At 44.7% G+C, this 17,051-nt stretch overlaps 1 long non-coding RNA gene across 1 annotated transcript; it reads left to right on the top strand.

The window, feature by feature from the left end:
- The first annotated feature begins 8,111 nt into the window (after window positions 1-8,111).
- On the top strand, window positions 8,112-14,744 carry LOC144166924 (uncharacterized). The gene is made up of 3 exons (XR_013321791.1): window positions 8,112-8,479; window positions 10,018-10,287; window positions 13,166-14,744. It is a non-coding gene; the product is annotated as an uncharacterized LOC144166924 (long non-coding RNA).
- Window positions 14,745-17,051: the final 2,307 nt, after the last annotated feature.

The following is a 17,051-nucleotide window of genomic DNA, read 5'->3' as shown; positions in this document are numbered from 1 at the left end:
GAGTTGAGGGCGGTAAATGTCGGCGTGATAGAAAGCAAGGAACAGGTGCTTACCCTGGTCGTTAAAAAAGGAGCTAATGAAACCCTCACGTAAAAAAAAAAGAAAAAAAAAAAGAAAAAAAAAAGTTCGACGAGGAATCGAACCATTGACCTACAAAACACTAAACGGACGCGTTAACAAACAGCTATGTCGGCGGGCGTGTTCAGTGCGCCTAAAACAACTATACGTACGTAAGTTGTCAACGAATATTGTTGCTTGTGTCTAGTCATCGCCTCCTTTAACGATGGTCTAGTTTATGCTGCATTTTTGAAATTCTGGCTGTCCTAACGCTTGTTTCTCACGCACCGGTCTTGCAGACGAGGCCGCATTGCTAGCGCTGCAAGCGATTGAGCCAAAGCTCCATTATTTGACTCAAGAAAAGCTATCGCAGTCAACCCGACCTTTTCTGCGCAAGCCACGGCAGCCACGAAATAAATGGAATGTGCCGTTAGAATTATGGCGTTGATAACGTTTGTTTGACCGGCACCGTCTTGCAGACAAGCAACGTCGCTCTAATACTACAAGCGATGTCACTCCTGGCATGTCAGGCGCATCAAACCCATCGTGTAAAACGACTGCTAACAGTGCGAAAACCTCTGAGTTTGTAACAAGTGGGATTTGCGGTGGCGGCGACGTAATAGGTACAGCAAGCAGGTAGGCAGAACAGCAGCGTAGGGTTACAACCTTTCCCCGAAAAAAAAACGGGCCTTCCGGGGGGGGGGGGGGGGAGGGGGGATTGTGTTGAAAAAAGACGCCATGTTTTTTAACATGCAGTGCCATTTATTGTAGTGTTTTCTTAGAGAGAAATCAACATAACGTTTGTACTGAAAGTGATTGAGAGCTTGGTTAATCGCTCTGCATGTGCTTCACTGAAAAGTAACCGCAATTGCTGACCGCGGCGGTAGAATTTCGTTATTTTGTTCTTCCCTTAGGTCCCCCTCCATCTGAGGCAGCGCGCTCGCCCGCGTATTTTCTCTGCTCGCGTGTCTTTGCGCAGCTTGTCGACATAGGCGTGCGCAGAGTTCTCAATTTGGGGGGGCAAAGTCTTACCGCTGCGCCCCCCCCCCCCCCCCCCAGAGCAACTCCCGACCTCTTCTCACTGAAGGCCTTGCGGTGCGAACGCAGTGCAAAGAGGGATGGTTATAAAATTTTTATTTCAATGTGATGGAATTGCAACACACACAAAATATTTCTGAGCAGAAATTTTACTTTCATGTGTTACATCGGCAAGGCAGGCATGGGGCAAATTTGGCGCCCCCTTCAGATGATTAGGGGGGGCGGCCGCCCCCCCTGCCCCCCCTGTGCGCACGCCTATGCTTGTCGACACGTATTTATCGTCTTAGTTGTTGAATTGACGCTTATAAAACGCCAAAACGGGCATAATCACGGCACAAAAGCCAAAAAACCGGCTGATGACGACTGGTTTTAGATATGGACCGGCAACCGGCCCGCTGTTTAAAAAACCGGTCGGGCCGGTCCAAAACCAGGAAGGTGGCAACCCTACGGAAGCGACGAGCGAAAATGATTTTACACGACCGCCCCCGTCGGCCTGCACAAAAAAGGAAGATAGAACCCCTGCATACACGCCCTCGAAGAAAGCTGTACAGCCGATTCAGTTTGTTGTGGACGAAGAGCAACCGAGGCTGCAGCCACAAACGATTGCGCTTGCCGTGGTATGAGCCAAAGCATATCTTCACATAGTTATGTTATCGTCCGTCTGACTGTTACTTACTGAAGGGAAAATTCAGAACACAAACGTTGACGTCTAGCGTCTATGCCAGACATAGACGCTGCTGTTTAGGTCCTAAAAACCACCTTCAGGGCGTCTGTCGGTTCTGTCTGATGGCGCGCTCGCGCCGCTGATTACGAACGAGGCGTCTGTTGGCGTTGACTTATCGTGTTGGCGAGCCGGTAAACGCCATCACGGTTAAACTCCCTGTTGGAAGACTACGCTGTTGGGACGATAGAGTGCCGACAGAGCTTCTTATTGGCCCCACAAACGCCATCAAGGTTAAACTCCCTGTTGGAAGACTAGGCTATTGGAACGATAGAGTGCCGACAGAACTTCGTATTGGCCCCACAGGCGTGCTGTGAGCCCAACAAGAAAGTCTTGTTGGAATTTTTGCTCGGGGCATAATAATACGGGAACAAATTCTTAGGTAAATTCGATTTCGTTGAGGACACCGATGCCTCGCGTAAAAGTTTTATTTATAGGACTACAAGAGGCATTTTGTAGCCTTTCCTTCCCGTGCACCCAGACATCGAAACGAACCTTGTGATACACTCGAAGCAGTAGATTAGTGCAGAGTGGAATTTAAACATTCAGCACGTTTTGTTCAATTTACGAACAGCAATTTTAGAGCCTTTCCCCTGGTCTATGTGGAGAGTTCATATTTATTCTCTCAACGGGCGGTGAAATAGTGCAATGTGCGGTTTAAGCATTCAGCCTGTTTTTGTGCAATTTTGCATGCTTGCATTCACACACCGTTCTTTTAGGCACCCTAACGATAAGGTGCCGTGGTAACACCCCAATCGAGAAGAAATACTTTTTAGCACCCCTGTAACGGTCGTAGCACCCTATGAAACTGTTGATTACACCCCTGAATTTCGGCACCCTCGAGGTGGGGTGCCCGAGCAATATTTGGGTGCTTGAAAGGTGCAAAAAGGGTGCAAAATGTTCAGTACACCCTCCTTGCACCTTAAAGGGTGTAAAAATGTTAAGATTTACACCCCTTAATATGTGGCACCCTCATGATTGGGTGCCGGAGCAATGTTTTAGTCCTTAAAAGGTGCAAACAGGGTGCAAAATGTTGAGTGCACCCTTTTAGCACCTTTAAGGGTGTTAAAAAGTTTAGTGTGTAGCGACACAAAGGGCATCGTTGACGCCATCCAAGGACGAGAGTTTTAGGCGAGCTACCGTGCAAGCAGGCGCCATGCACGCTCGTTCCCCACTTCCCGAGCGTTGAGAGGAATTCGGGAAGACAGGTGGCTGACCCCACGGTGAACGTCCATCAGAATTCCCAGCCCGTTCGGTCCAAAATTTCGGTCCAGAGCAAAAAATGTATAGGTTTTAAGGAACATTTGGTGCATGAACATATAAATTTATCTCTTTATTTTGTTTTTATTTTTAATTTGTTTTTTGACAGGATCTCCAGGATCTATTTTTTAAAAGACGGCATCTGTGCTGTTGGGGTTTATTAAGGCCTACTTATGAATCCGCTTTCTTTTCAAGCTATTTCTCCTGCAAATATGCGCTGAGGATAGTTCCTCGATCATCTTTCATTTGCTTGCTTTTCTCGTAAATGTTATTTGAATTGGTTATTCCAATACTTAGACATTCTTTTAGTTTTTTTTCTCAGAGTAGCGAAGTTCTATATAACAAAAGTACCGAATGTGAGCTTCAGAGATACCAATGAGCCACGATCCAACGTCGCTCATATCCGGGGACGCTGCTTTGACGTGTATTATTGCTGCGGAAAATATTTCTCACACACTAAGTGCTCTTCCGTGCTGTTAAACAAAGTAAACACCTAACTTATAAATGAGCATGAGATGGTTTAGCACTGCAGTTAGAAACAAATTATCAGTCATATAAGTAGCAATAAAGTGTTACAAAACTCACTGTTTTGTAACTCAATGTATAATAAACAAAACTAAATGTTGTGTTTATTGCAAAACCCAGAGTCTCTCGACAAACCGTCTGCACAACCTGCCGTTTTCACGGCGGCACTGAAATTAGGACTGATCAACTGTGTGGGTGCAATTATTCCTCGTACCAAACAACACTTACACGTGGAAAAGAGAAGGCGTATAGCGTAGCGCAAGTTGCCCGCTCCGCTAAAACACTCCAGCGCGGAGTTCAGTCAGACTGCGTTGAATTAAGCTGCAAATGTAGTTATGTTAGGCAGCAGGGTATACGTGCGGGGAAGTAATGAAACGTTGAATGTGGTGGTGCATTGGATGTACTGGCCGAAATTGGATGTAATGACACGGCTTTGGACGAAGTTGCTCGATGGATGTAATGGCACGTTCGATGTTATGTCACGCTGGATGTAATGGCGCGTTGGATGTAAATGCACGTTCGATGCAGTGGCCAAAATTAGATGTTTCAGCTCGTTGGATGTATTGGCACGGTGGATGTGTTGGCCCCAAGCGCGTTCGCCCTGGGGGTCAGCCACCTGTCTTCTCCGAATTCCTCTCCACGCACGGGAAGTACAGTAGGAGTGTGCATGGCGCCTGCTTTCGCGGAAGTTCGCCTGAAACGCTCGCCCTTGGATCGGGCCCCCACTGCCATTCGTGCCCCTAATTACGCGCTGCAGCTTCAGCTATAGCCAAGGCAACCCATTAGTGGGCCCCAGGCACGTTTTTTTTTTTTTTTTCGCTGAATGCGCCGAAGCGAAAGCGATCTCGCTGGCGTCGATGACGTGGATGGGAAACGCGAGGGTGTAGATGAAAAATCCTTCCCCGCCAGAGGACGAATATTTGAGCATTTATGTATTTTCTGTAGTCAATCCCAATGCTTTCCCCCTTTTTTATTATTTTGTACAAATGTAAATAAGTGCACATAAACCTTTTTGCTATGCCTCTAACTTCGGTCTTCATGGCCCCAATTTTACATTGTCGACGGGAAGCCTCGTACCCGGACGAGCGCAAAGAAGTCAGGCGGAAAATCAACGAACAATCACTCTGTTCTTCAGCAACACTGATAATAAAAGATTGGGGCTGTTCATGTATTGAAATTTTAAAAAAGTTCAACGAAAGTACATATTGAAAATTCCACACACAAATTTCGACCGTTAAAGTCATAGGGGTGGTTATTTTAGGTGGACAGTCTTTTCTGTAGATAGGGGGGGGGGGAGTGAAGGTTTAGAAAATACTAAAAAGAGAAGCTTCTTGCCATGATTTGGGAAAATTTCGTGATCCGCGGCCTTTACGGGACCCGATAAATTTGAAGTACCCGCGAATGTACACACTAAACTTTTTAACACCCTTAAAGGTGCTAAAAGGGTGCACTCAACATTTTACACCCTTTTTGCACCTTTTAAGGACTAAAACATTGCTCCGGCACCCAATCATGAGGGTGCCACATATTAAGGGGTGTAAATCTTAACATTTTTACACCCTTTAAGGTGCAAGGAGGGTGTACTGAACATTTTGCACCCTTTTTGCACCTTTCAAGCACCCAAATATTGCTCGGGCACCCCACCTCGAGGGTGCCAAAATTCAGGGGTGTAATCAACAGTTTCATAGGGTGCTACGACCGTTAAAGGGGTGCTAAAAAGTATTTCTTCTCGATTGGGGTGTTACCACGGCACCTTATCGTTAGGGTGCCTAAAAGAACGGTGTGTGAATGCAAGCATGCAAAATTGCACAAAAACAGGCTGAATGTTTAAACCGCACATTGCACTATTTCACCGCCCGTTGAGAGAATAAATATGAACTCTCCACATAGACCAGGGGAAAGGCTCTAAAATTGCTGTTCGTAAATTGAACAAAACGTGCTGAATGTTTAAATTCCACTCTGCACTAATCTACTGCTTCGAGTGTATCACAAAGTTCGTTTCGATGTCTGGGTGCACGGGAAGGAAAGGCTACAAAATGCCTCTTGTAGTCCTATAAATAAAACTTTTACGCGAGGCATCGGTGTCCTCAACGAAATCGAATTTACCTAAGAATTTGTTCCCGTATTATTATGCCCCGGGCAAAAATTCCAACAAGACTTTCTTGTTGGGCTCACAGCACGCCTGTGGGGCCAATACGAAGTTCTGTCGGCACTCTATCGTTCCAATAGCCTAGTCTTCCAACAGGGAGTTTAACCTTGATGGCGTTTGTGGGGCCAATAAGAAGCTCTGTCGGCACTCTATCGTCCCAACAGCGTAGTCTTCCAACAGGGAGTTTAACCGTGATGGCGTTTACCGGCTCGCCAACACGATAAGTCAACGCCAACAGACGCCTCGTTCGTAATCAGCGGCGCGAGCGCGCCATCAGACAGAACCGACAGACGCCCTGAAGGTGGTTTTTAGGGCCTAAACAGCAGCGTCTATGTCTGGCATAGACGCTAGACGTCAACGTTTGTGTTCTGAATTTTCCCTTCAGTAAGTAACAGTCAGACGGACGATAACATAACTATGTGAAGATATGCTTTGGCTCATACCACGGCAAGCGCAATCGTTTGTGGCTGCAGCCTCGGTTGCTCTTCGTCCACAACAAACTGAATCGGCTGTACAGCTTTCTTCGAGGGCGTGTATGCAGGGGTTCTATCTTCCTTTTTTGCGCAGGCCGACGGGGGCGGTCGTGTAAAATCATTTTCGCTCGTCGCTGCCGTAGGGTTGCCACCTTCCTGGTGTTGGACCGGCACGACCGGTTTTTTAAACAGCGGGCCGGTTGCCGGTCCATATCTAAAACCAGCCGTCATCAGCCGGTTTTTTGGCTTTTGTGCCGTGATTATGCCCGTTTTGGCGTTTTATAAGCGTCAATTCAACAACTAAGACGATAAATACGTGTCGACAAGCATAGGCGTGCGCACAGGGGGGGCAGGGGGGGCGGCCGCCCCCCCTAATCATCTGAAGGGGGCGCCAAATTTGCCCCATGCCTTGCCGATGTAACACATGAAAGTAAAATTTCTGCTCAGAAATATTTTGTGTGTGTTGCAATTCCATCACATTGAAATAAAAATTTTATAACCATCCCTCTTTGCACTGCGTTCGCACCGCAAGGCCTTCAGTGAGAAGAGGTCGGGAGTTGCTCTGGGGGGGGGGGGGGGTGCGCAGCGGTAAGACTTTGCCCCCCCGAATTGAGAACTCTGCGCACGCCTATGTCGACAAGCTGCGCAAAGACACGCGAGCAGAGAAAATACGCGGGCGAGCGCGCTGCCTCAGATGGAGGGGGGACCTAAGGGAAGGACAAAATAACGAAATTCTACCGCCGCGGTCAGCAATTGCGGTTACTTTTCAGTGAAGCACATGCAGAGCGATTAACCAAGCTCTCAATCACTTTCAGTACAAACGTTATGTTGATTTCTCTCTAAGAAAACACTACAATAAATGGCACTGCACGTTAAAAAACATGGCGTCTTTTTTCAACACAATCCCCCCTCCCCCCCCCCCCCCCCGGAAGGCCCGTTTTTTTTTCGGGGAAAGGTTGTAACCCTACGCTGCTGTTCTGCCTACCTGCTTGCTGTACCTATTACGTCGCCGCCACCGCAAATCCCCACTTGTTACAAACTCAGAGGTTTTCGCACTGTTAGCAGTCGTTTTACACGATGGGTTTGATGCGCCTGACATGCCAGGAGTGACATCGCTTGTAGTATTAGTGGTATTAGAGCGACGTTGCTTGTCTGCAAGACGGTGCCGGTCAAACAAGCGTTATCAACGCCATAATTCTAACGGCACATTCCATTTATTTCGTGGCTGCCGTGGCTTGCGCAGAAAAGGTCGGGTTGACTGCGATAGCTTTTCTTGAGTCAAATAATGGAGCTTTGGCTCAATCGCTTGCAGCGCTAGCAATGCGGCCTCGTCTGCAAGAACGGTGCGTGAGAAACAAGCGTTAGGACAGCCAGAATTTCAAAAATGCAGCATAAACTAGACCATCGTTAAAGGAGGCGATGACTAGACACAAGCAACAATATTCGTTGACAACTTACGTACGTATAGAGTTGTTTTAGGCGCCTCGAACACCGCCCGCCGACATAGCTGTTTGTTAACGCGTCCGTTTACTGTTTTGTAGGTCAATGGTTCAATTCCTCGTCGAACGTGTTTTCTTTTTTTTTTTTTTTTTTTTTTTTACGTGAGGGTTTTATTAGCTCCTTTTTTAACGACCAGGGTAAGCACCTGTTCCTTGCTTTCTATCACGCCGACATTTACCGCCCTCTTCCTAAACCCAAAGTAGCTCGTTTTCTCGCACGTTCTCTCTTGAGAAGCCCGCCGTGAAAACAAAACCAAAACAAACGTCAAACCTCTTTACAATATCAGTATATATGTCAATTACTTTATGTGTATTCACTTTTTGTGTTTAAAAACCTTAAATTTAAGTTATAAACACATTTCAGACTTTGAAAGCAGAAAGATAATTACCAACATTACAGTAGTTAACACAATTTTCGTCAAACATAGAGGTGCTGCATTTGAAGTCTGGCAACTATCTCTCACTTTTGTGTGTGTTTTTTTATGGCGTTGTGTGCCGAGTGGTTGGTGGCGTGATTTAATCTGTTTTATCTATTTCAAGCTTAAATCATAGTTATAGAAGCTTTATGGGTGATGTCTACCCTTCTAACCTACGCGTGTGTTGAACATGGGGACCCCGGAAGAACGATCATCGCCGGATAAAATACTGCGCGTCAAAAGTGGATGACATTGCATCAGAACAAAGCGTGTTCGTGTGTCCGCGAGATGAAGACGACAGTGAAGGAGAATTTTACGTTGGAAACATCGTTTTTGCTAGGGTAAGTACGCATTTTTTGTTATTCTGTATTTGGTTGGTACGAGTTCTGGTGTTTATGGGTCAGTAATTCGCTAGACCCCCATCTCGTTTGCTCTGAGAGCCTACGTGAGTTAGTATACTTGTTTGGCGCCCAGTCCACCGTTTCCGCAGAAGTCAGCATCAATTTACGCTGAAGGTAGACCTTGGCTACGATGCTCGCGCTATGGTACACGGCTGCTAATAATTTCACATCACGCAAGGCTCTTTAACACCGGGGCGTTTGTTTATGTGTCTCTCAAACAGTGCCTTTGCGGTTGCAGATCGCAGTCGCAATTTCGCGTGAGTGGCACAACGCTGTGATTAGTCCTCCCTCGTGAATACCCGCGGTATACCAAGAAATAACATGAACAGGAGGTTCCCTGGAAGTACATGTGAAAACGCGTACACGTGTTTCCATGGCTGGCGTCTCGTAGGTGTTGTGAAATCTCTCCCCCCCCCCCCCCCCCCTTCACGAATTCCGTGCAGTGCGCTTCGCAGCTATTGCGCTCGCGAGACCGGCGACCGTACGCCTCGCGGTCTTCGGGCCGCGATATGTGTGCTGTTCTCGTGAAGCTCGACAACAGCGAAATTGCCGTACTCGCTCGCCAACGCGCCCCGACAGCGTACGCGTCGACCGGGTGCTGACGGAGTTGTGCTGAAAGAAAAGCAGGCAAGAGATGAGGGTGCACGAGGTGTAGTTAAACATGATAATTTACAAAGTGCAAGGTGGAGAAAATAGTATGCAAGGGCCGGAAACGGTGAGAGAGTTCGCGCCGCGCGCCAGCGAGCGAGTGCGGTAATTTACGTTGCCGAGTTTCACGAGTCCGGCACGAATATGACGACGCCCGTCTGAGAGTTCATAGAGGTATAGAATTCACATACGTGCAAATTGAAGGTGAAATGCGCGCATGTGGCCTCGCAGGGAGTTAGCATAGTCCCGGGGTAGTGGGGGAGATTTCACAACGCCTACGAGGCGCCTGCCGATTCTGTCAGAGTAGCTCTCGGGAAGTCTGGGGCTTGATATCAGAGGCATATGTATTGTTTAAATTAGTGCAGAAAATTGAGCCAATTCGCAAGTTCTCATTTTCGCAAAACCGCAGGCCATACAGAGACTAACAAGAAAGCTGTAGGCACTCACTCAACTCGATTTATATTGGAGAATTGAACGTGCAGATACAAGTCAGACATTGAAATGGAGGAGCCTCAACTATCACACACCAGTTCCGATTGAAAGCAAGGGATACAGATGAGCTGCTAGCATGCGTTCCATGCAAATTAGCTCAGTAGCTAGCTTTGCATATATCATGCATACCCCACTCACAGTACCTGCGGGTCTAATAAATACATTCTTACTGTGACCTAAATTTCACTTGGGGTGTTCCGGGATTGTTCTTATTAGTGCCTTGGAGGTTACTGTCTTTAAACGATTAAAAATCTACTTGATGTAAGCATTCGTGCTTTGTGTGTGCTCTTCTTGTATTTCAACAAGTGTCAGCACACTCACAGATTATGCACCTGCAGGTGCTGCTGCTGGCTGTCCTGGGTCAGCTGCCTTCCAGTCCAGTTTCAAAGGCTTTGCCAGGGCCTCCCTTGGCCAACCGACACTGCACCTGCTGTACCCAAGTACTGCCTGGCCTTTCGTTGGTGCTCCGTACGCTTTGCCGCCAGGAATGGTCATTCATCCATCATCTGGCCGCTTGGACCAACCGTTCAGAAGTCAGCGCATTTGCTCGACACATCGGTCCAGGCACTGCTGCCATATTGGTGCACCCACCGATTATGTATTTTCAGGTTAGTTATTGCATGTTGTGGAACTTGCCATGATGTATACGTGTTAGCAGTGCTGTGGCCTCTGATTATTTGAAACATTTTCATGAAGCAGTGCTGTGCGTATTGAGCGTGTCATTGCTTAGCAGAGATATTGAAGAGAATCTGGGGCTGACGACTAAAGGGCAAGAAGAGAAATTGAACTGACTTTGAAGCAAGTATTCGTATGTAATCAAGCCAAGCAAACATTTAGGATCTTTTGATATGGTTTTAAACTTGCAATACAAACTGGTCTACTTCAGATCATACTGGTAATAATCATACTATACCGAAAAGTACATCCCGCAGTCTGTAGAATTCTGACAGCGCTTTTTTCGCAGTCTCTCATGACAGGCACTAATCTCAATGGTTGGAAGATAGTCGAGGTAGCACCAGTCTTTAAATCAGGAGACGGTACTTCACCATTAAATTTCCCTAACAAGCACCATATGCAAGGTCAGGAAACATTTCATCCACTCTCAGGTCGCTAATTATTTATAAAATCACAATATCACATTCGAGTATCACCACGGTTTTCACAAGGGTTACTTGAGAAACACAACTTTCAGGATTTGTTCACGATCTACATTGATCCATTGACACAGGCTTACAAACTGCGGTAGTTTTTCTCGATTTTTCTAAAGCATTCAATCGCATTGCACACCACAGACTACTTCTCAAACTTCACCCTAATGTCCTCACTTGAGCAAAAGATTTTCATTCTTCTCAAATGCAGTTTACTTCTAATAACTATATACTTCTTTTGCTCGTGCCACTTTGTTGTCCCCCCAGGCAGGTTGCTTGGTCTATCTTCCATGTTGCATATCCTCCCATGTAGGTCTATTTGCAGATGATGTTGTAATTTATCACACAATTTCTTTCAACTACTACCGTCAATGCTTTCAATCTGATCTTAACACAATGAACTCCTGGTGCTGCAAATGGCTCATGTTGCTTATCTCTAAAACAAAGTGCATGACTTTAACGGTGGCAAGTCTCGCATTGTAAATACTTACTTCATTAACAGCCTGATTACCTCTTGAGACAAAGGTGTTTTGGTAGGCCGGTAGGGGAGGGGGGATTGCATGGTGGATTTCAAAAGGTACATCGATTGGGAAAATAAGACGTGTGATTAATATTTTCATTTGCACTCCAAAACTCGCTTTATTTCATATGTTTAACCCACTGCCGTGGCTAGGGTGGTGTGCTGTGGAGGTGAATGTCGGTTAGATACCGCTTGGTGTAGCCGCTTTTCAGATGGAGGCAACACGTAAAGACGCCCGTGTTTGGAGATTTCGATGCGCACAAAAATACCCAGATGGTCAAAATTAATGCGAAGCCTTCCCCTACAGTGCTCCCCATATCCCAAGTGTAGCTTTGGCGTGTTAAACCACCGTTTTTTTTTTCATGTTTTTGGTATAGTACCAGCTGCTGTAGCAGGTGCAACTTAAAGGTAAAATTATACATAATGTTTCCAAGAGCTAAATATAAAGGCCATATTGAAGTGCGTTTATGGGTCTATCTCATAGCAGTAGTGAAAGGTTATATACTCTGGTGCAGGTTAAGAACGCCAATGGCTCATGTGGTGTAGTCCAGTGTTTGACGGAATGCCGTGTAGGCAGGTAAAAGCATTATTGCAGTGATGAAACGTAGGTCACTGACCAAGTCAAGAAAGCCATTTAACGGTTTGTTGCTTGTTCACGGTGAGCATGTGTCGTGGAAAACGAAGCTATATATTGGGCATTACGCGGCGCAATGAGTTTGCATAGATATGGTGCAGATTGCCATCCATTATGTTGATAATGTTGGGCGTCGTCTGAACAATGAGGGACTCGAGCAGTAATCGAGAAGGTAGATTGCACTCAGTTGTCAGTAATTTTGTCTTGTTCCAGTCGACCACGTGTCCCGTCCTCTCACGGTGCTCTGCCAGTGGACTTGTTTTTGCATGGCCCTTGTTCACTTCGTTCCAGTGCTGCATTAATCTTCTGTGCAGATTGCCCGTTTCGCCAATGTACACTGATTTGCATTCAGCGCATGGAATCTAATAAACAATACCCGGAAGCTTGGAGCGTGAGAGGGGGTCTCTCACGCTGACAATGTCAGAACGCAGCTTGCTAGTGGGCACATGCACAATGTATGCACTGCGTGTCTTGAAAATGTGTGCGAGAGTTTCACCGATGTGTGGGACGTAGGTAATTGCTGCACGTTTTGATGCAGTCGTCCTGAATATAATGCCTAAAGCATTATATTCAGAAAGAAGCGAAGAGGGCGACTAGCAAGAATCCACATTGACATTAGCAGGCAGAAGCGTCCACAAGGCCTGTGTCAAAACGTGCTGCAATTCTCGTCCTACACTTCAATCAAACTTTCGCACGCATTTTCAAGAAACACATTGTGCACATCGTGCAGGTGCCCACTAGCAAGCTATGGTCTGACATTGTCAGCGTGAAAGACCCCCTCTCACGCTTCAAGCTTCCAGGTGTTGTTTATGTTTTGAACAAAAAAAGTGCCATTTAAACGTGACACCTCCTTCCTTGCCGATTTCTGATGCCTGATTGTTCAGTTTGTGGGGATACGTTTAGCAGATTGCTCACATGTCTAACCTGTATTTGTGCTTGAGCAGTCAAACGCTGATGTTAGCAGTGAAGTAGGTGAAAATTGTAGTTTGATTGTAGTTGTGTGCAGATTACCTACATTGTGTTAATTCGTAGAAAAGCAAAATTGAGGCAACCCTGCTAACTGTTCCGCATTGCAGCATTTTATTATGCGAACGTTAAGGAGTTCAGCTGCTTGTTAAAGGTGAAATAAACAGTGGTACAAAAAGAAGAGCATCTACTAAACAGAAATATCTTCACAATCGCAGGATGCCAACGGTCCGCCTACCAACTTGTGTCCTGCATCGTTTCTGCTGGCTGGAGCGGTTCATGGAGCATTTTCCAGCTTCTCAAAGTTTGTGGTCAAGCGCTCCTCCAAGTGAAAGATGCCGCAGAGGGATCTTTTGTTTTAATGCCACAATTTCACGTGCTCAGCAGCAAATTTACTCGTAAGGCTTTTTAAATATTCATCACCCAAGAGGGCATGTTACCTTCGTCTTCGGTGGAATGTGTCTGCACTCAGGTTATTTGTGACAGAAACAAGTGGACCACGTCATGAGAGTCATTGAGGCCTTGTTGATTGTGCATGCTTCTGAAATGACATTTTCATTAAGCTGAATACTTTCCACATATTACGATTTGTGAACAAATTATGGTAAAAGTCATGATTAGTTGTACTACACTGCAGGAAGGAAATGCCAACATACGTTTTAAGCGCCTCTGATATTTCAGATCGTTGGCTGGTGAGCAATAAAACAAAACTGAAATTTTTTTAAAGTAAAATCAAATATTCGTTGTCACCAGTGCATGACCATAGTAAAAGCTATCTAGTCACCAAATTTAGAATTAGACACGAAATGCCAAGAAAAATAGGGAAATAAACTAGACAGCTGGCTACAATAAACCAATTCGTAAAATTCCTTAATGGCTATCAAGTGATGATTCAGGCGGGTTAGTTAAGATGTCAGTGGGTTTACACACCCAACTTGCAGGGAAGCACATGAGCTCCCAATATTAACATGTTTTTAGTGAAGACCGTCTTCCTTCATTAAGCTGCTTTGCACATTGATGCCAGTCTGATAAATGTCCTGAATTTTTGTTATGATCAATCTTTGTATGGGAACCATTTATTTTTATATGATGTCGCTGTGTATTTCTGAAACTGTATCTAGTAACTAATTCCAATTTGTCGTGGTCAGGTTTTTTCAACTAATTCGTAGCTTTTTTAACAATTATGGTATATTTTGTGTGCCTAAAGGAATGCCTCATTGCATGTTTAGCCTATGTAGTGTTGAAAGCGGACATTTTGCTTCAAAGTGGAATGTCGGGCTAGCAACAAGGTACTTCGCGTGCTGCTCACTTTCATTCATGCCATTATTTTTTATATTATCATTTAAAATTAAAAGCCAACCAATTTGCTGTCGTTTTAATTTTGTCACCTACTTTATACTTTCTTTTTTTTTCAACTTTGTGTAAGGATTGACTATCCATATTTTTATGATACCAAGGCGTTGGACTGGGCTAGCTGGTACATGTTTGAATGGATGAAAAACCATAGGAAAACCCAGGACACAGAAGAGAACGACGGGACAAACTTGTGCCGTCATTCTGTTTTAACTGTTTCCTGTGTTTACCACTGGTTTTTTATGCATTCAAACATTTTTTATGAGTTTGTTGAACAGTGATTAGTTTAGGTGTGTTCAAACAATTGTTGGCTGCGAAGGCTCCCTGTAGCATTTGTATAAGTGCTCTCTGCTTTTTTTTTTGAGCCAATACCCCACCACCAGTCTTCATGAGGTGGTCTTTTGTAGAAATAAGTTGAAATAAATATTTGTTTGCATTGCTTTACATGTTTTGAAAGAATTTCTTGTTCATTCTTGTTTCATTCAACCCCGTTTCAGAATCCTGCTTAAGGCATTTCCTCTGTTATTTTTTTTCAGAACCAGGAAGGGTGCTCATCCTCGGTTCTTGCTGAAGCAGCAGTATCCATACTTCACACGTGAGCTCTGAACACACAGTAATTATGGTATGAAACATTCTACCAGTATAAGCCTGCTTTGTAGACGTCATTGTAGATGTCAACGCTCTTGACAGTGTAGTCCAATGTCTGGTGTAACGGGCAATGTCTACAACTTGTAAAAATTAATTTTGTGGCTATAATGTTTGTGATTATTTTAAAATGCACGTCAACTACTATTTAGAATCGCTGTCTAAATTGGCAGCCATTTTCCTGGTGCATACAGAAAGTGAAAAAGCGCATGTGTAGAGATTTCAGTGCACCTTAAATGTCCCAAATTTGCTAAAGCTAATCCAAAGCCCTCCTTGTGGTGCACTTCATATCCCATGTACAGTTTTGCGTAAAAACAGCTAAAAATTTATGATCAATTTAAACTTATTTTAATGTTTTTGAATGCAAATATTCTCAGTTTAAGCTGCCATATTTAGAGTAAAATATTTTGTAACAATTATATAGCTACCAAAGGTTTACAGAAAAGCTTTTTGCTTTTGGTTGTGCACCTTCTTATCAAAAGAAAAATGTTGTTAAGAAAGGCAGAAGAAACCCAACTATGGAAATTAGCAAACCCTAAAGCTGCGGATAGAATGAATGTTTTGTAGAGAATCTTTTGCTGATTTCAGTTCTAGTCAACTCTAAAAAAGTCTATCGACGTAGAATGCTTACCGTGAGGCACCTCGTAATACTAGCCAAAACTAATGGGCCCTGGCTGTTGGCTTTTCATTTGCAACAGTGACAAATGACCCCACATCCACCGGCAGGGACATAATGCAAGGCACCATGTACAAGCTAGCCTCATGATAAAATAATGTTTTCTGAACAATGGCATTACATTTCAACCATGGGCTTCACCAGGGAACTTGTATGCATTGTTCTGTGATGTTTGCAGTTCTTGTTATTGCTATGTGGGGTCATTTAGTCTAAAGGCATGTTTATAAAACTCCAAATACCACCAAACCTTGCAAGTGCTGTACCATATGAATATTTTTCCGTAAAGCAAAAAGAATAATGCAAACGAAAATAAATGGCTTGGGTACCCAACTTTTATAAGTAGATTATGAGCCGCAGTACGGAGGGAACTATATTATGAGCCGCATTACGGAGGAAACTATACATTTTGCATTTGGTCTTCCTTGATATTGAACCTTCCTGCTCAGCTCAAGAATAAGGCACTAAACATTGCAGGTAGCTACCTTGATTGGAAGTTTGATGCAATACTAAGAAGCCAAGGGTTTTAAGGTTCAAGGAAGTTTTGTGTGGTTGAAGTGTTGCACACCTAATTGCTTTCACTGCACAGCATGGTTAGGCTCTGCAGTGAATCTCGAAGGATGTGTACTGCAGTTCGGCAAAGTGAACATATAATTGGTTTTTTACGAAGTTTTGGGTAATCAACTACCTCTAAAGTTGTAACTGTACTGAGATGTGGCTCCTGACTTTTTAAATTGATGTTTTAGCAATCGGTGACACAAGTTCAAGGAAATTATCAGCTGATGTTGAGCTTAAATGGAATGTCTCACAGAACCGAGCTTGGAAAGCACGAATGTTTCATACCATAATCGTGTGTGATATTGTGCAATATGTGGTCTCACACCTGCTGCACCTGTGAACCGAGGATGACGCACCCGTTTTGTACCCCTTTAGGTGGGTGCTTTTGCAGAAGATGCTCCTACAGATTGGGGTGCTAAGTAGCACCCTAGGATACTTTTAGGCGGAAAAGGGTGTTTATAAGGCACCTGTCTTCTGGGGTGCTTCACAGAGGGTGCTCCTGCGGCGACAAAATCCAAGCACCCTAAAGGGCGTAAAATATTCAGTTTTTAGGGTGCTCCTGCGGCGACAAGCTGAAGCACCCTTTTGGGCGTAAAAATTTTTAGTGTGTACGATGCGAGCTAATCAACTCAGCCACAACACGTTACTCAGCAACACGCTTATAAAATGCTGCCTATAAACGTATAGTTCAACCTCTGCAATAACTTTGGCCGGGCGGCTGAATCGAGGGACAGGCAGACAAACTGATAAACAGAGAGGACAAATTTTCCGCGTTTAATGAGCCCAAGAAAGACTATCCTATTTAAAATACTAACGGTGGGGAGCTGCAGGTGCCATTTATCTCTAGTAGGAATAAAACCCCACTCACTAAATTA

This window comes from Haemaphysalis longicornis, unplaced genomic scaffold, assembly GCF_048455015.1.
Source record: "Haemaphysalis longicornis isolate Haplotype H1 unplaced genomic scaffold, Haemaphysalis longicornis Haplotype H1 scaffold_199, whole genome shotgun sequence".
NCBI lineage: Eukaryota > Metazoa > Arthropoda > Arachnida > Ixodida > Ixodidae > Haemaphysalis > Haemaphysalis longicornis.
Note: the sequence above shows the minus strand (reverse complement) of the source record. Positions and strands in the feature narration are given on the sequence as shown.